This window comes from Gopherus evgoodei, chromosome 2 (assembly GCF_007399415.2).
Source record: "Gopherus evgoodei ecotype Sinaloan lineage chromosome 2, rGopEvg1_v1.p, whole genome shotgun sequence".
NCBI lineage: Eukaryota > Metazoa > Chordata > Testudines > Testudinidae > Gopherus > Gopherus evgoodei.
In genome coordinates this window covers 134,213,202-134,233,054 of record NC_044323.1, presented here as the reverse complement: position 1 = coordinate 134,233,054, position 19,853 = coordinate 134,213,202, and positions in this window count along the sequence as shown.

The window sequence follows — 19,853 nt, the reverse complement described above, 5'->3', positions numbered from 1 at the left end:
CATGACCTATGAGGGAAGATTGAAAAAAATGCATTTGTTCAGTCTGGAAAAGAGAAGACTGTGAGGGAAAATGATAACAGTTTTCAAGTACATAAAAGGTTGTTACAAGGAGGAGGGAGAAGAATTGTTCTCCTTAACCTCTGAGAATAGGACAAGAAGCAATGAGTTTAAACTGCAGCAAGGGAGGTTTAGGTTGGACATTAGGAAAAAATTCCTAACTGTCAGGTGGTTAAGCCCTATAATAAATTGCCTAGGGCAGTGGTGGGCAACCTGTGGCAGTAGCCTGTTAGGGTAAGCCGCTGGCAGGCCACCAGACAGTTTGTTTATTTTTCCATGGCCACCCTCAGCTCCCAGTGGCCATAGTTTGCTGTTCCCAGCCAATGGGAGCTGTGGAAAGTGGCGGCTTGCCCTGATGGGCCATGTGCAGCCTCTGGGCTGCAGGTTGCCCACCAGTTGCCTAGGGAGATTGTGGAATCTCCATCATTAGATATTTTTTAGAGCAGAAAGAACAGGAGTACTTGTGGCACCTTAGAGATTAACAAATTTATTTGAGCATAAGCTTTTGTGGGCTACAGCCCACTTCATCGGATGCATGCAGTGAAAAATACTGTAGGAAGATATATATACACAGAGAACATGAAACAATGGGTGTTACCATACACACATTAATGAGAGTGAGCAGTTAAGGTGAGCTATTACCAACAGGAGAGAAAAAAACTTTTTGTAGTGGTAATCAAAATGGTCCATTTCCAGCAGTTGACAAGAAGGGAGGAACAGTAGGGGTGGAAATAAACATGGGAAAATAGTTTTAATTTGTGTAATGACCCATCCACTCCCAGTCTTTATTCAAGCCTAATTTAATGATGTCCATTTTGCAAATTAATTCCAATTCAGCAGTCTCTCATTGGAGTCTGGTTTTGAACCATTCACTCGATTACATACCTAAAAGTTGCAATATTACAACAATATTACAACAACAACAACAAAACCTTCAAAAATAGGCATCAGAGAGTGTTAACATTAGTAGCACTTCCATTGCCATGACAGCAGAGCTCTAGGGCAGCTATCCCACAGTGCAACTCTCTCCAGTTTGACAATGGGTCTTGTGGGAAGGTGGGGGAGGTGATCGCGAGGAATCCTGGGTCCCTGCACAGCCTCCTCTCCCCAAACACTGATCAGTTCCAGTAGCTCAGCATTGCTCCAAGCAGGGGATCATTTGCTCTGTGGAGCAGGCATTGTCACCTGGCCAGATAAGTGAGCACTTGCCAAGAAAACAGGAAGGACAGTTTCAAAGTTCCTGGGGCTTTACAGGGGGAGAGGTAGATGTCTGTTTACCTGGCAACAGAGCAGCAGAACTGCTGGCCAGAGTGGTCACCAAGGCACTGTGAGATATCCTCTGGAGGCTAAAAGCTGTGTAAACAGGAAGAATGTGTCTTCACTTGCACATCGCCACAAAAGCAACACCAGTAAGAGCTGTATACCTCCTGCGGAAGTGGTTTTCTTTTGCTGTGAAACTTCTGAGTTTCACCGCAAAAAGTCATTGGGAAGTGTAAAAACAACAAGGAGTCTGGTGGCACCTTAAAGACTAACAGATTTATCTGGGCATAAGTTTTCATGATGTATCTGAAGAAGTGAGGTTTTTACCCACAAAAGTTTATGCCCAAATAAATCTGTTAGTCTTTAAGGTGCCACCAGACTCCTTATTGTTTTTGTTGATACAAACTAACATGGCTACTCCCTGATAATTGGCAAGTGTAGATGCTCCCATGGTTTTTGCTCAAAAAAGGGACTTTTTCCGCTTTAAATGGCAAGTGTAGACATGCCCTAAGAATGTTTTGTGAGGGATCTTGTCAAAGACTTACTGAAAATCTAAGTACACTGTATCCACTGGATCCTCCTTGTCCACATGCTTGTTGACCCCTCAAAGAACTGTAGTAGATTGGTGAGGCATGATTTCCCTCTACAAAAAACATGTTGACTCTTCCCCAACAAATTATGTTCATCTATGTGTCTGACAATTTTGTTCTTTACTATAGTTTCAACCAGTTTGCCTGGTACTGAAGTCCGGCTTACTGGCCTATAATTGACTGGATCACCTCTGGAGCCCTTTTTAAAAATTGGCCTCCCATTAGCTATCCTCCAGTCATTTGGTACAGAAGCTGATTTAAATGATAGGTTATAGACTACAGATTGTAGTTGTGCAATTTCACATGAAGTGATCCATTCATTTAAGAACAGATCCAGGAATAGGTCTGATTCAAACATACATCTTCTTTCAATAACTTCAAGGAAAATTATTGGCAAGTTATATTACATTTTATAAATGTTCTCATCTTCTCCAAATTTAAGAGCTGGGTATTATTATTGATTAAATTGGTAGTGTGCATAGAGGCAGTGACTTAAAAAATTAATTTGCAGTTTTTCTTATCCTTAGTGCTACTGCCCTCAAAATAAATGATAATTAGTATACACATTGCCAATCATCAACATACATTAATGCTATTTACAAGCATTGGGTCAGATTCTGTCTTCATTTACACCTGGAACACAGGTGGTGTGTGTAAGTCAGGGTAGAATTCAGATCTTTCGGTCTGTGGAGTGAAATCAGTACTGCTTCTGGTCAGTAATCTATCATCAAAGCAGCTGTGATAATATTTTAAAATAATGGAACAAAATGCCAACTGTCTAATGATATACTGCTTGCTCATACAGCCTTGGGCTATGCTTTATTAAATAATTATCAAATGTTATGTTAGAGACTTATTGTTCTGTATTTTAATGTACATTTTATGCACACCGTATACATATTATACCATTTGTCTTAATTTATGTAATACACAAATATTTTAAGACTGTATTCCATGCCACAACAGTACTATGATGTAAATTCTAGTTTTCAAGAAAAAGTGAGACTTAAATCACTGCTAGGAACAGAGGCAACATAGGCAAATACTGCTTACACGCACCTCTCAAATGCACCTCCATATTGAATTGTAACTCCCTTCCTATATCAGTCCTATGTCTCTGACAGAATTGTAGTGATTTATGTGGGTCTTAACAGCCCACTGAAATCATGGAAAGTTACCTACTGACTTAAATGAGATTGGATCAGGCTTGTTATGTAAATAAATAGGTCCCAGTGGTAAGACTGATCTCACCAAGGTCCAGTTTGATTGTGACTAAAGCCAGGTTTGAAAAGACTTGTACAAGACTAATAAACTAGTAGCATATCTTCTATGCTAGTTAGCATGTTCACTTTTAAAATGTATATTGTAGTTGAATTTAGAAATTAGCATTGTTTCAAGCTAATCAATATCAAGCCAGTGTTTCCATTAGAATTATTTTCTCTGCTACAAACACTGAAATAAAATTTAATATACCTTCTCTGTAATGACACTCCATATTCTTTATGGAAATATGCTTATGATATGGGTAAGGCGTAACTGAGATATATTTTATGAAAATGGGTCTTGTAAGGTATCATTGGAAAGGTTATAAGTTACTGAATGTGATTATCCAATTTGTATGCACATATCACGTATGTATCTAAAGCCAGGAATACTGACTATGTAACAATCTGTATATATATAGATATAGATATAGATATAGATATAGATATAGATATGTAGCACAAGACAATACAACTTTGGGTCTGCCCTCCAAGGGAGGTGGACACCTGAGTGCTGAGGCATAAGCTGAGTGCTTAAGATGAGTCTTCCCAGAGCTGATTTCAGTGTCTGTGCCTTTCTGCAGCTGGTTTTGGCCCTGCCTGTGTGTGTGCTAGAGGAGGCTTAAGAGCCTGGCTCAGGACGACAGGGCAAAGGGGGCTCAGGCTGGTGGAACAGGCTGTCTCAGTGGTATCCAAGTACATCAAGTGGCACCTTACAGGGGGACAACCCATCACACCTGCCATTTTAACAGAGTTCTGGATTTAATTTTAAGGAGGAATATAGATTATAAATGGGGCCAATTTTATGAATAAAGTGCTATTTGAAATCTACATGTAATTATTGGCTAGCAGTTTCCTCTGCTATTGGTGTCCTCTGGTTATATATGTATCTATACAAAATATTATGCCATTATCATTTGATGTGACAATTTAAGACATGCCTCTTTTCTTCAACATATATAAACTATGGGAATATATATTCCAGTACATGTATGTGTTTGTGAGTGAATAGACATAAAGATATTCAGTGTATATTTATCACTTTTCAATAAAACAATCTTTTTTAGGACTGAGAGAGACTGTAAACACAGATATATTTCATCCACTGTGAAGTCATAACAGTACTTGCCTGCCTCTGGCAAGCAACCTATTTTACTATAGCAATTATAGGTTTCATGCACTTTGGACTGCAAAAAAAAATCATTTGTCTAAGAGATGGCAAATCCTCAAATCAGCACTGACATTTGCTTCAAGAGAATCACTAATCTGCCCGAAAGGTGGGCCAGAAAAGTGACAGGTACTGGGAATATGAAGAAGAGCTGAAGCACACTGTTCACTCCACCAGCAAACTTGGATAAACAGATGTTAAAGTTCTGGAGGTCTGGCTTGTGAGTTTTGTACCATTGCCTTTTCAAGGCAAACTGTAAGACCTCCATTAGGCTCACTTTGAAAAGCAAACTCCAAGAAAACATGGGAATTCACATCAGTTTGTTGTCTGAAATGCTTATAGTTTGTATGTGAGAGATTTGGAATGCTGAAATGAAATACAATTTGCGGTTCAGTATGTCACAATATCATTCTCAATGGAATAGCTGTGTAGCTTTGAAGTGTGTAGAAAACAAAAGGTCAGAGTAGGTTGTGGCATTGGAGGGAGTGAGGAAAGAAAAGGTGAAAGAGTGGTATATAAATTAGGTACTAAACTTGTTGGAGCACAGCACCTTAGTCGCTGACAAAGTGCTGGGTTCAAAGGCCTGAGTCAGCACTCTTCACAGCAGTCCAAATCAGGCAAAGCAGATTGGAGCTGACTATGCAAGGCCAATTAAGCCATTAGCCAAGATCCCACAAATAGGCACAGAAAAGACAAATGCAGGGAGCAAGTAGGCAGTAAAAGGAAGAGAGAAATTGCTTGCCTCTGCTTGGGAAAAGTCTTAGGTATGATGTGATGGGATGTAACTGTAAATTAACTGCACAGGGTGCTGAACCAGCAAAAGGGTCACTCTGTAATTTGTGGACTGAGACAGAGGCAGGACTAAGGCAGCCCTGTTACAGTCACCTTTTTTTGATTTTGATACAACTCCATTCCATAAAGACTTAGAGAAAGTAAGTAGCTCTGAGATCTCTAAAGTTATAGGTTATGTATTTATTCTTACATGCTTCAAGGAGTCTAGGAAAGGCGATGATGTCAAGGTACCTCTTTTCAGGGGCTTGTTCACTCTAGAGCACTCCATTGATTATATGTCCACCAGTTGTTCTGGGCTGACTGACATGCCAATAGCTGAATGCAGGCATGCTAGCCACCTTGTATCTGTGTAAGATTTGCCCTTGTATCCTCCATGTAAGAACTGCCTTACACCAAATCAAGAGGGATGAATGCCATCTTTGAAAGCTCCCTTCAGCAGGAGAAACTTAGTTCAAGCAGAATGCTAACATTTAATATTTATTTTGCACAAATGTAAAATGACTATATGAGGTACAAGACAGTGGAGGATCAGGCCCAAGGATTTTTGTGTTTTGTTATGGACTCAAATGTGACTTGCTATTGTAAGTAATGCAAAGTTTTCAAGAGAAAAAGGCAATTTTCATGTGAAAATGAGACCATTTTCAGTGAAATATGGAAACATGGATGCATTTTTCTGAAAAAAACTCTTTGCAGTAAAAATAGACATTTTTGTTTCAGCATGATTTCTGTGAAAAAGTCACTTTTTGTTTGAAACTGTGAATAAAGCTACATTTGAGAAGGTTGAACCTCATGCCAAAAGGGCTGACAGATGATTTTGGGGGGAATTTACATAAAACAAACTCTGAATTTCACACACCATTGGACATACAGAAAAAAATTCTTCCCTCTCCTGCCCTACATTTTCATTTCCCTGTATTAGGAATTGTAGAGAGAAAGTCCTCGAATTATTTGAAAAGGTGTCTATTCTTCTATGAATGTGGTGGAATTTGTGTGGCAATTTGTCGCTACACTATTAAAATATACCTTCCCCCCCAGCCCACCAACACACACCCACAATGAGGGGAAATAGATCAGGGACCTAGTTCTTCAGAGATGTTGAGCTCCCACTGACTTTAGTGGGATTTGTATGTGGCCAGTATTTCAGTTCATTTTCTTCTGCATCTGTAGAAGAGGCCGAGAGGTTTCATCAGAGGTGTGGGGAAGCATTTGAAAGTTATGTGAATACTAAGGAAGTTAAATGGCAAGTAGCTATACCTTGGGGATAGGGTGTGGCTTTTAAAAGTCATTATATAATTCATAGAATTTAAGTCCAGAAGGGTCCATTATGATCATCTACTTTTACCTCCTGCATAATGGGGGCCATAAAACTTCACTCATTAATCAAGCCCAAAACTTTTGACTGAGCTATAGCATCTATTTTAGAAAGACATCCAATCTTTATTTAAAGACTTCATGTAATGGAGAATCCACCAGTGTGATGTCATGAAGTGATGAGTGCCTTTTTTATGGTAACTAGTAACATTTCCTGGTTGGGTGATTCCATAATCTGATTTAAAAATTCTCTGTTTCATTAGAGAAGGAACATATGTCAAATATTCAAATTTTAGATGTGTATTACTGTTAAAATATGCCTCAAATAAGACTTTTCTATACAATAAAATTGATAAATTACTGAAATTATAAAATTGCTGTGTGGATACCATTTGGTAACTGGGTTTATCTGGGGATTTAAAAAGTCTCTTTTAAGAGGAAAGGTTTCAACAGCTAAATATCTTTAGCCAAAGGGTGCAGGGAGGAAGAGACTGAGTAAGGGACTGGGGTATGGTGTGTCAGTATTGTTAAAGGATTATTACAGGGATCTATGAGAATTCTTTGGGTGACTGGGGATCATAAAATATCAGATTATTATGATAATTAGGATCTGAAGCTCTCACCAAAATAAAAAAAAATAACTGCCATTACTGTTACTGAGAAAGAGGAAATGTGTAGAGAAGAAATGGATGAGATTATACAAGAGGCCCAAGGCATCCACCTTATACTGTGATCCTGTCTGACCTCAAATGCTTCAGCTGGTTTGTGTTGGGACTGCAGCTGAAGGAGGGCCACACGTGTTGCAGGAAATGGTATTGATGGTTCAGTAAATAGCACTCTTCCCTTTGAGCCAGAAATCAAGTACTGATACAATATAGAGTTATGGGGCATTGTGACATTGTAGGTGCTGAAAATAGTCCATCTATGACTATTATAAATCCAACGGAACAACTTTTAAGGTAAAAAATTAGCTAGAAGTGGTCAAAATTATTTTGATCAATACCATTGTCTCACCCAAAAAGGGATTTTGTCAAAAATGATTATTTTTTTTGGCAGAAAAATGTCCTTTTTGATTATTTTTTTCTGAAACTATACAACAATTTTTATTTCTTTTCACTTTTTGAAAAATGAAACATTGAAATTTTTGGATTTTTGTTTTTCTTATCTTTTTTTGACACTGAATGCAGTAGGTATGAATGTCTAAATTTGGGGTATGTCTGTCTTTCCATTTCTTCTTTTTCTTTTTTCCACTCAGTAACATTTCAGTGTTTCCTCAACTTTGAAAATGTTACAAAGAAGCAAAGGGAAGAATAAAACTATTGCAGTTTGGAGTTGTGTAATTTTTCCAAAGCTGATGTAGAATAAAAAAGGAGCGAAAGAATATAAAAGTAAAGAGGAAAAAAATGGGTCTGTGTTATCAGCTGTGGACATTATATATCTTTATTGTATTTGGTGGCAAAATGGGAGAAATGAAAATTTCAAAAAAAGTTTTCATAATTATTTTGAAAAAATGAACACCCTCTTCAATATGTAAATACAAAAAATTGTTCCATTTTGAACCCTGTGAAATGGAAATAATTTCATTTTTTTAAAACAAAATTCTACTTTTTTGATATGCTCTAGTTAGCCTGTGTCTCTTCACCAATTTCCAGTTCAGGTGAACTGTCTGCCTACCTAAAATCCCCTGAAGTTTTAACTGTATAAGAATTCTTCCCTTTCAAATCTGAACACCATTGCTGTACCCTATTAGAGAACTGTAATATTCCATCTAAGAGGCAGCTGTGTTTCAGTGGTGGAAGATGTGATCCCTACACACCTCTATACTGATATAACTTGACCCGATATAACACACATTTGGATATAACGAAGTAAGGCAGCGCTCCAGGGGGGAGGGGCTGTGTGTTCCGGCGAATCAAAGCAAGTTTCACTTATAACGCGGTAAGATTTTTTGGCTCCTGAGGACAGTGTTATATCAAGGTACAGGTGTATAACATAGCTTGTAGGCTCTCTTCCATTTTTAATGGCAAGGATTATATTTTTAAAAGGTTAAAACACACACACACACACACAAACACACACACAGCATCCCAGGCAGTTTGAAATCTACCAGATTGTACTGGATTTTAATTGTTTTCTATAGCTGCATTTTTCCAATGATTTTATTATCGAAATGTAAAAGCTATGCAATTGACTGAGACATTTAAAAAAAAACAGTGAAATGAAGCTGTGTTTGTAACATGAATACTTCATTCAGTTTAGTGGATGCTAATTACAGATAGTGTTACCATTTAAAGGGTATTTTTAAGCTTGCTCTATTTTTATTTGCCTGGCTAAATCATTTCCTGTGATCCTCAAAACACTATTTTGACATCTAAGCTTTTCTAAATGAATAATACATTTCCTAACTACATCTTGCCGAGGTCCCATATCCTAGCTTAATGGTAAGATGTAATGTTGTGGGGAGACATATATACAGAAAAGTTCATTCAAAACAAAACCAAGACTTAAATCAGGAAACACAGGCAGAGACAGCACGCATGCTGTAAAGGGGTGATTTACTCCTGGAAGGATAGAGTGCTGCCAAATACAGACTGAGCTGTACTTTCCATACCAAAATGATTTAGCATTTGTTACAAGGTACGCTGACATTCATGAATATTTTGGGAAGACGGGAACATAGTTGAAGTGAATCTGGGGCAATTTATAACTTCAGGTTGAAAACAATTGATTTCCAGTTAGCTTCAGATTCACAGCCAGTAATAGGGGTTATTTTCCAAGATTCTTTTTATATTTCACTTTCAAACTGAAATAATCACCCTCCGCCCCATTTTAAAAAATGCTTCTCCTGCTTCTAGGACTACAAGTGAGGAGGAGGGAGGGCACCATACAAACAGTGGCATTAACATAACAAAACTCTATAATTATGGAAAAAAGCTATGTTAAAAGAAGTTTACAATTTAGGGCTGTCAAGCAATTAGTCTCACTGTTGTCATAAACAGATAGCTAAGGGTTAATGTCTCTTTCACCTGGAGCACCTGACCAGAGGACCAATCAGGAAACAGGATTTTTTCAACTTTGGGTGGAGGGAATTGTGTGTCTGAGGTCTTTGTTTTCTGGCTGCCTGCTTTCTCTGAGCTTTGGAGAAGTAGTTCTGTTTTCTAATCTTCTGTTTCTAAGTGTAAGGACAAAGAGATCAGATAGTAAGTTATATGGTTTCTTTTCTTTGGTATTTGCATGAATATAAGTGCTGGAGTGCTTTGATTTGTATTCTTTTTGAATAAGGCTGTTTATTCATATTTCTTTTAAGCAATTGACCCTGTATTGTATCATCTTAATACAGAGAGACCATTTGTATTTTTTCTTTCTTTTTTTATATAAAGCTTTCTTTTAAGACCTGTTGGAGTTTTTCTTTACTTCAGGGAAATTGAGTCTGTACTCACCAGGGAATTGGTGGGAGGAAGAAATCAGGGGAAATCGGTGTGTGTTGAATTGGCTAGCCTGATTTTGCATTCCCTCTGGGGGAATAGGAAAGTCCTTTTTGTTCCAGGACCGGGAACGGAGAGGGGGAGTCACTTTGTTTGGATTCACAGAGCTTGTACTCACCAGGGAATTGGTGGGAGGAAGAAATCAGGGGAAATCGGTGTGTGTTGAATTGGCTAGCCTGATTTTGCATTCCCTCTGGGGGAATAGGAAAGTCCTTTTTGTTCCAGGACCGGGAACGGAGAGGGGGAGTCACTCTGTTTGGATTCACAGAGCTTGTGTCTGTGTATCTCTCCAGGAGCACCTGGAGGGGGGGGAGGGAAAAAGGATTATTTCCCTCTGTTGTGAGACTCAAGGGATTTGGGTCTTGGGGTCCCCAGGGAAGGTTTTTCAGTGGGACCAGAGTGCCCCAAAACACTCTAATTTTTGGGTGGTGGCAGCAGGTACCAGGTCCAAGCTGGTGACTAAGCTTGGAGGTTTTCATGCTAACCCCCATATTTTGGACGCTAAGGTCCAAATCTGGGACTAAGGTTATGATAACTGTTAACAATAGAATACCATTATTTAGATATTTTTGAATGTTTTCTACATTTTCAAATATATTAATTTCAATTACATCACAGAATACAAAGTGTACATGGTCACTTTATTTTTGATTACAAGTATTTGCACTGTAAAAAAACAAAACAAAATAAATTGTATTTTCCAATTCACCTAATACAAGTACTGTAGTGCAATCCCTTTATCGTGAAGGTTGAACTTACAAATCTGGAATTATGTACAAAATCCCCTGCATTCAAAAATAAAACAATGGAAAATTTTAGAGCCTGCAAGTCCACTCAGTCCTATTTCTTGTTCAGCCAAACAAGTTTGTTTACATTTGCAGGAGATAATGCTGCCTGCTTCTTGTTTATAATGTCACCTGAAAGTGAGAAGAGGTATTCTCATGGCACTGTTGTAGCTGGTGTTGCAAGATATTTATGTTCCAGATGTGCCAAATATTCCCATGTCCCTTCATGCTTCAACCACCATTCCAGAAGACGTGTCCATGCTGATGATGGGTTCTGCTCGATAACAATCCAAAGCAGTGCAAACCGAGGCATGTTCATTTTCATTATGAGTCAGATGCCACCAGCAGAAGGTTGATTTTTCTGTTTTTGGTGGTTTGGGTTCTGAAGTTACCGCATCTGAATATTGCTCTTTTAAGACTTCTGAAAGCAAGCTCCACACTTCATCCCTCTTAGATTTTGGAAGGTACTTCAGATTCTTTTACCTTGGGTCAAGTGCTGTAGCTATCTTTATAAATCTCACATTTGGTACCTTCTTTAAATTTTGGAAGATCGGTAGTGAAAGTGTTCTTAAAATGAACATGTGCTGGGTCATCATCTGAGACTACTATAACAGGAAATATACAGCAGAATGCAGGTAAAAGAGAGCAGGGGACATACAATTCTGCCCCACGGACTTCAGTAAGAAATTTAATAAACGCTTATTTTTTTAATGAGCATCATCATCATGGAAGCATGTCCTCCGGAATGGTGGCAAAAGCATGAAGGGGCATACAAATGTTTAGCATATCTGGTATGTAAATACCTTGCAATGCCGGCTACAAAAGCATCATGCAAATGCCTGTTCTCACTTTCTGGTGGCCTAAATAAGAAGAGGGCAGCATTATCTCCCATAAATGTAAACAAACTTGTTTGTCTTAGCAATTGACTGAACAAGAAGTAGGACTGAGTTGACTTGTAGGCTGAAAGTTATACATTGTTCTGTTTTGTCTTCTTTTTGGTCTCTTTTTTGGAACCTATATCTTTCAGCAATTACCAATGGTTTGGAGGAAAAATGAGACCCCAAGATTTCCACAATGTCACTGTAAGATTTAGTCTCAGGCTTAACAGGGTGTAGTAAGCTGCGTAGCAGGGAGTAGGTTTTAGCCCCTACAACACTTAAGAATATTGGCACCTTCTTCTCTTCTGTAATGTCATTTGTAATAACAAAAACCTCAAAACACTCAGTATACACACGCCATTGCACTATATTCTCATCAAAAGGTTCCAGTGGCCCGGTCAGAGTAGCCATGATTTTTAGTTTCACTTTCACAGTCAGTGCAAACAAGCAGCTTTTTGTTTGTTTGTTCTTTACCTTGACTTCTACTTCCTTTTGTTACTGGAGCAGCACCGGAATCCCATCTATCATTGCCACTTGTTATATCCTTGGGGGCAGCCGGTTTAGGAAGAAATCACTAGAGGCCAGAGTAGACAGCTAACAAAACTACTATTTATTTACAGACACAGAGCTCACCTAACTGGCCGAAGCTGGCTGGGCTATCCCCTAATAATCTAACTCAGTTGCCATAGGAACAAAAACCATGACAACCAAATACAGAACAAGAAAGGAAATCATAGTTACCAAACCCTCTGTAACACGTGAAGCAATAGCAGCTAGTCCACTTCCAATTTAAATTTAAAAACTCTTTCCTTTTATAGAACGTGGGACAAAGAGATTCCTTTGTGGGGAAGGAAAAGCTATTTTCCTACAGTTGATCCCAGTCTGTGTTCTGTTTTCAATATCTCAATTTACCTAATACTGTAAAAGAAGCTCCATATGTAATCTTAATTTACATGATTTATAAACTAAAGGGGTTTTTAACTCAGTTATTATTATTTAAAAAGTCTGTGGCAGCAAGCAATTCCTAATGAGTTGAAAACATCTTTCAATGGATCATTATTTCACAAGTCACAGAAAACATTTGCAATAACAAATATCCCTTATCAGTCACAGACCATATTTTTGGATTAATACTAGCCCTTAGCTACCACATTGTCTTGTTCATTACAACATCCAACTGCACTGATAAGCATCCTTTTTTTAGTTGCCTCTCTGAGTATGTGAACAGTATTCTCCATAGGTCAAAGGAATCAAAGTAAAAGATTATCCACATTTCTTCATTTGGTCAGCCTACTATGGTTCAGTCTAAGTACAAAGAACTTTTCACTTTGATAGGAACAGAGAGCTATATTTTATAGATCCAAAACACTTTGTTTAGATACAGAAAGGTTTCTGGTTAATATAGAAAAGACTGGTAGCAGGTTTGATATCTACTAACAATAGGAAATATGTAGCAGAGGCAGAGATGAAATCCAATTATCATAGTTCCCAGGCAAGTGTCTCAGCAAAGGACTATCTATTCTTCTGGGAGCCTGCACTTGCCCCTCTTTCACTATATCATATCACCTTGTCTGTGGCCTGGTCTACACTACAGAGTTAGATCAAGGCAAGGAAGTTTATTTCAACTTAACTTTGTAAGTGTCTGTGACGCTCTGTGCCTCGGGGGAACACCCAGCACCCCCATGGTCTTCCTTGTAAAATGATTGTGTGGTATCCAATGCAAAGTTTGTCATGTCGGGTGTCTTTGGAAGGCTCATCATGCACTGAGCATTGTTGTTACAGTAATGTTACAATAATGTTATAGGTTATAATTTCATGTATATAGTTATGAGGCTGAAAATGTATCCTCATGGCTTAAAATAAGCCCAGGCAAAAACTCTCCAAGATCAGAGAGGCAGTTCATATCTCATCAGGGCAGCTATGGAACAAACCCAGCCCAGCCGCACAGGAACAAAGAATGCTGGCCTAGGCAGAACAAAGGAATCTGTTGGACTCTGGAGAAAGTCACCCCCCTGTTCCTTTGGCCAGTTTGGGACTGCAATTAGGTAATGCTCACCTGACTCTGAAGGGGGCAAAGCCAAGAGGGAAGAAAGAACATGATAAAAGGGAGAGATGTTTACCATGCTCTCTCTCTCTTCCACCTCCATCTACAGACACCACACCAAGTGACTGAAGCGATGATCAAAGGGGTGAGCCCAGCTGAAGAGCACCCAGCCAGCCTGTGGTGAGAGGCATCTAAATTTGTAAGGGCATTGAAAGTGTTAAGATCAGTTTACAGTGAATTTTGCTTTTATTTCATCTGACCAAATCTGACTTGTTGTGCTTTGACTTATAATCACTTAAAATCTATCTTTCATAGTTAATAAATCTGTTTGCTTATTCTATCTGAAGCAGTGCATTTGGTTTGAAGCCTGTCAGAGACTTCTCTTGGGATAACAAGGCTGGTACATATCAATGTATTTGTTAAATTGACCAACTCATATAAGCTTTCAGTGTCCAGCGGGGATAAGTGGACACTGCAAAAAGGAGGTTCCTAGGATTGCGTCTGGGACTGGGGGTATTGGCTAGTGTCCTTCAGTTGCACAATCCAAGGAGCAGAGACTGTGCATGAACAGCCCAGGAGTGGGGGATCTCACAGCAGAGCAGGGTAAGGTTGGCTCGCAGAGTCAAGAATTGGAGTGACCTAGCAGATCACTGGTCCAGATAACACCAGAGGGGAACATCACAGCATCTACACTAAAATGTCGCTCCCACTGAAGTAACTCACCTGCTATACTGACTTATTAACTCCACCTCCATGATAGGTGTAGCACTTAGATTAATGTAGTTAGAGCAATTCAGTGTCAGTGTAGACACTTTGGTTACTTACATCGACTTTAGTTGCCTCTAGTAGGTGTCCCACAATGCCCCACTGTGACTCTTTTGCTCACGATTTTGGACTCTGCTGCATGAAGACAAGTACACAGTTGTATGCCCCATATCTTTTAAAGCACTGCAAATTTTTGAAATTCCATTTCCTGTTTGCTCGGCATGGAGAGCTCACCTAGCAACTACCCAGTTGACCCTTCCTCTTCCATGCTGCAGACACAGTCCTGCCTGAAGTATACAGGAGGTGGTGGATCCCCTGTGTCTGTGGGAAGAAGAGGCTGTGCAGGCCCAGCTCTGATCCAGCCAGAGAAATGCTGATATCTATGAGCAGATCACTCAGGGCATGGGGGAGAAAGGCTACATGAGGGACCCACAGCAATGTTGAGTGAATGCCAAGGATCCTCAGCAGATGTACCGGAAGGCAAGGGGGGCTAACAATCACTCTGGTGCAGAGCCCCAGATATGCTACTTTTTACAAAGAGCTGTGTGTCATTCTCATCAGAGACCCCACTTCCACCCTCAAGAGCCTTGTGGATACTTTGGAAGAGCTGGAGTCACAGGCCCCTGGAGTGAACAGTGAGGAGGAGGTGTTGGGAGAGGAAGAGGAGGAGGGGGTGTATGGGGGACAAGTCACCAGGGGATTCAGGGTACGTCTACACTATAGGATAAATTTGAATTAGCTTGAACCAATTTTATAAAACAGATATTATGAAGTCGATAGTGCGCATCTACATTAGGCACATTAATTCGGTGGTGTGCGTCCATGGTCCGAGGCTAGCGTCCATTTCTGGAGCGGTGCACTGTGAGTAGCTACTGTAAAATAATGAGGCCAATAACATCGATTTGCGTCCACACTAACCCTAAATCGATATAGTAATATCGATTTTAGCTTTACTCCTCTCGTTTTGTAGGAGTATAGAAATCTATTTAAAGAGCCCTTTAAATCTATATAAAGAGCAGTGTAGTGTGGACGGGTGCAGAGTTAAATCAATTTAATACTGTTAAAATCGGTTTAACAGCGTAGTGTGGACCAAGCCTCAGTGGCACAGTGAGCCAAGACCTGTTTTTGACTCAGAGCAGTTGAACCAGTCGCTACAGTCCAGCATTCCTTCTCAGATCTGAACCTTAGAGTTAAGAAAATGAGATACTAGCACCTGAATCCTCTAAGCTTAATTACCATCTTAGATCTGATAGCACTGCCACAACCCAAAAATATAGTGTTTTGGGAAATAAACCATCCCCCCCACCTTTCCCCCTCCCAGAATTTCCCTCCCTGGGCTATCCTGAGAGATACTGATCCAACCTCTTAAATCACCATACAGAGAAGCATCTCCCTTCCCTTCCACAAAGAGGCAAACAGATTCAAGGAAAACAAAGAGAGATTCTATCTCTCCCCCTCCTGTCTCCCCCCCCCCCCCGGTGAGTTATCCCAATCCCCTGGAATAACACAAGGGAAATAAGGAGAAAAAATCAATCAGGTTCTCTAAAAAAAGAAATCTTTTAATAAAAGAAAGGAAAAAGTAAAGAATTATCTCTGTAACTTCAAGTTGTAAATATTACAGGGTCCTATAGCTTACAGACACCAGAAAGAGACTTTCCCCCCAGTACCAATACAAATCAAAATATTCCCAGCAACTACACATATAAAAGTTAACCAGCCAGATCCACAATTTCAAATGGAGTAAAAACAATCAAAAAGCCTAAACCACCTATTTTTACTTACTATGTGAAAAGAAACTTAGAGAGCCTGTAGTAATGTTTGGTTTCTCTCAGACCCTCCAAGAAAAGAACACACAACGGACAAAGAACACACACAAAAACTTCCCTCCACCCAAGTTTAAATGTATCTTGTCTTCTGATTGGTCTTCTGGTCAGGTGTCCAATTCCCTGCTTGTAACCCTTTACAGGTACAAGAGACATTAACCCTTAACAATCTGTTTATGACACGCACCCCAAATCACAGACAGTGGGGAACCTTGCTGGCAGCGATTTCTTCCTAAAACTCTAAAATAAACAGATTAATACAACACATGCACCTTTACATATACTACTGAGTATATAACTAACAGACTTCTACATTTTAAGAACACTTTTTAACTACTGGATTCTGGGAAACTTTCACGAGAGAGTGCATCAGCTACTCTGTTAGAAGCTCCTGAAATGTGTTGAATTTCAAAATTAAAATCTTGGAGATCTAAACACCACAGAAGAAGTTTTTTGTTGTTCCCCTTGGCAGTATGAAGCCACTTTAGCGCAGCATGGTCTGTCTGTAGCTGGAACCACCATCCCCAAACGTATGAGTGTAGCTTTTCCAGGGCATATATAATAGCGTAGCATTCCTTTTCACTGACTGACCAGTGGCTTTCCCTCTCATACAGATTCTTGCTGAGAAACACGACAGGATGGAAGTTGAGATCTGGTCCCTCCTGCATGAGAACTGCTCTTATACCACGTTCAGATGCATCTGTGGTTACTAGGAATGGCTTGTCAAAGTCCGGGGCCCTGAGCACAGGTTCCAACATGAGCATCGCCTTAAGCTGGGTAAAGGCCTTCTGACACTCATCAGTCCACTTGACTGCATTCGGCTGGGTCTTTTTGGTCAGGTCGGTCAGTGGGGCAGCGATTTGGTTGTAGTGTGGTACAAATCGCCTGTAGTACCCGGCCAAGCCTAAGAAGGATTGGACCTGTTTCTTTGACTTTGGGACAGGCCACTTTTGGATAGCATCCACCTTAGCCTGTAGGGGGTTTATGGTTCCTTGACTCACCTGGTGTCCCAGGTAAGTCACTCTGTTTTGGCCTATTTGACACTTTTTGGCCTTAACAGTTAGTCCGGCCTGCATGATGCGCTCAAAGACCTTTTCCAGGTGTTCTAGGTGTTCGGGCCAGGAGTCAGAAAAGATGGCCACATCATCGAGGTAGGCAACTGCATATTCTCCCAGTCCTGCTAGTAGACCATCTACTAACCTCTGGAAGATGGCGGGTGCCTTTCACAGCCCGAAAGGAAGTACATTAAATCCATACACCCCCGCATGGGTGATGAATGCTGACCTTTCCTTGGCAGGTTCATCTAGCGGTACTTGCCAGTACCCCTTGGTTAAGTCTATTGTAGATATGAATTGGGCAAGTCCCAACTTTTCCAATAGCTCATCGGTGCGTGGCATTGGATAGTTGTCTGGACGAGTTACCGCATTTAGCTTATGGTAGTCCACACAAAAGCGTATTTCCCCATCTGGTTTGGGTACCAGAACCACTGGAGATGCCCATGCACTGGTAGATGAGTAGATTATACCCATCTGTAGCATGTTCTGGATCTCCAGTTCTATAGCAGCTTGGGCGTGAAGAGACACCCGGTAGGGTGGGGTTCTAATTGGGTGAGCATTACCTGTGTCAATAGAGTGGTATGCCCATTCAGTCCATCCTGGGGTGGCTGAGAACACTGGGGCGAAGCTAGTGCACAGCTCCTTGATTTGTTGCCGCTGCAGATGTTCCAGGGTGGTTGAGAGGTTCATCTCTTCCACGCCACCATCTTTTTTCCCTTCATAGTAGACACCGTCAGGCCACTCAGCGTCATCTCCTCCCTGGACTGTAAACTGACAAACCTGTAAGTCTCTGGAATAAAAGAGCTTGAGAGAATTAACATGGTACACTCTGGGCTTTAGGGAGGAATTGGGAAAGGCTATGAGGTAGTTAACAGCTCCCAGGTGCTCTTGGACCGTGAACGGCCCTTCCCAGGATGCTTCCATTTTATGGGCCTGTTGCGCCTTCAAGACCATCGCCTGGTCTCCTACCTTGAAGGAACGCTCTCTGGTATGTCTGTCATACCAGGCCTTTTGCTCTTTTTGAGCATCCTTTAGGTTTTCTTTAGCAAGGGCTAAAGAGTGTCGGAGGGTGTTTTGTAGGTTGCTTACAAAGTCCAGAATGTTAGTCCCTGGAGAAGGCGTAAACCCCTCCCATTGCTGCTTCACCAACTGTAATGGCCCCTTAATCTCGTGACCATACACAAGTTCAAACGGTGTAAACCCTAAACTGGGATGTGGTACAGCCCTGTAGGCAAAAAGCAACTGCTGCAACACTAGTTCCCAATTATTGGAGTGTACACTGATGAATTTACATATCATGGCCCCCAAAGTTCCATTAAACCTCTCCACCAGGCCATTGGTTTGATGGTGGTACGGGGTGGCAACCAAGTGGTTCACCCCATGAGTTTCCCACAGTTTTTTCATGGTCCTTGCCAGGAAATTAGATCCTGAATCTACCCTGGCAAAAATGTCTGTTAGGGCCAGGCACTCAGCTTTAGCCCTGGTGTTGCCTAGAGCTACTGCTTCCGGCCATTGGGTAGCAAAGTCCATGAAAGTCAGTACGTACTGCTTTCCTCTGGGTGTCTTTTTTGGGAAAGGACCCAGAATATCCACAGCTACTCGCTGAAATGGGACCTCAATTATGGGAAGTGGCTGGAGAGGGGCCTTGACCTGGTCTTGCGGTTTTCCCACTCTTTGGCACACCCCACAAGACCGGACATACTTGGCAAAGTCCTTGCCCATCCCCTCCCAGTGGAAGGACTTCCCTAACCAGTCTTTGGTTCTGTTCACCCCAGCATGGCCACTGGGATGATCATGGGATAAGCTTAAGAGCTTTTCCAAGTACTTAGTGGGAACCACCAAGTGTTTTTGAGGATGCCAGTCTTCCTGGTGTCCACCAGAAAGAGTTTCCTTGTACAAAAGTCCTTGTTCTACAACAAACTGGGATCGATTAGAAGAGCTGAGAGGCGGTGGACTGCTCTGTGCCACCGCCCAAGCCTTCTGAAGGCTGTCATTTGCTTCCTGCTCAGTCTGGAACTGTTCCCTTGAAGCTGGAGACACCAGTTCTTCTTTAGACTGTGGACATGGGCTTGGTCCCTCTGGAAGTGATGTAGGTGATGGAGTTGTTTCCGTTGCTGGTGAACCGCTCTCCGCTGGTGCACCAGGCGTTATTTCAGGCTCTGGCTGAGCCTCTTGGGTGTGGTTGTCTGCTGCTTCTGCCAGTTCAGGCTCGCTGGTGCCCTCTGGCGTTGGGGTTGAAGATGGATTTGCAAGCACTGTCGTCAGTGCTGGCAACGATTCTGTTGCTGGCTGCTTTTCCAGTTCCTGGTCTGGGACTGGAAGCACTGTGGCTGTTTCTGTTGTTGGCATGGGATGCGGGTCCACTACCTCTGTCTGGGTCTCTTGTAACACAGACGGGGCCTCTGTGGATGGCTCAGGAACAGGAATGGGTCTGGAAGCTTGCCTGGTTTAGCTGCGGGTAACCATTCCCACTCTCTTGGCCCGCTTCATCTGGTTGGCCAAGTATTCCCCCAGTAGCATGGGGATGGAATAATTGTCATAGACTACAAAAGTCCACATTCCTGACCAGCCTTTGTAC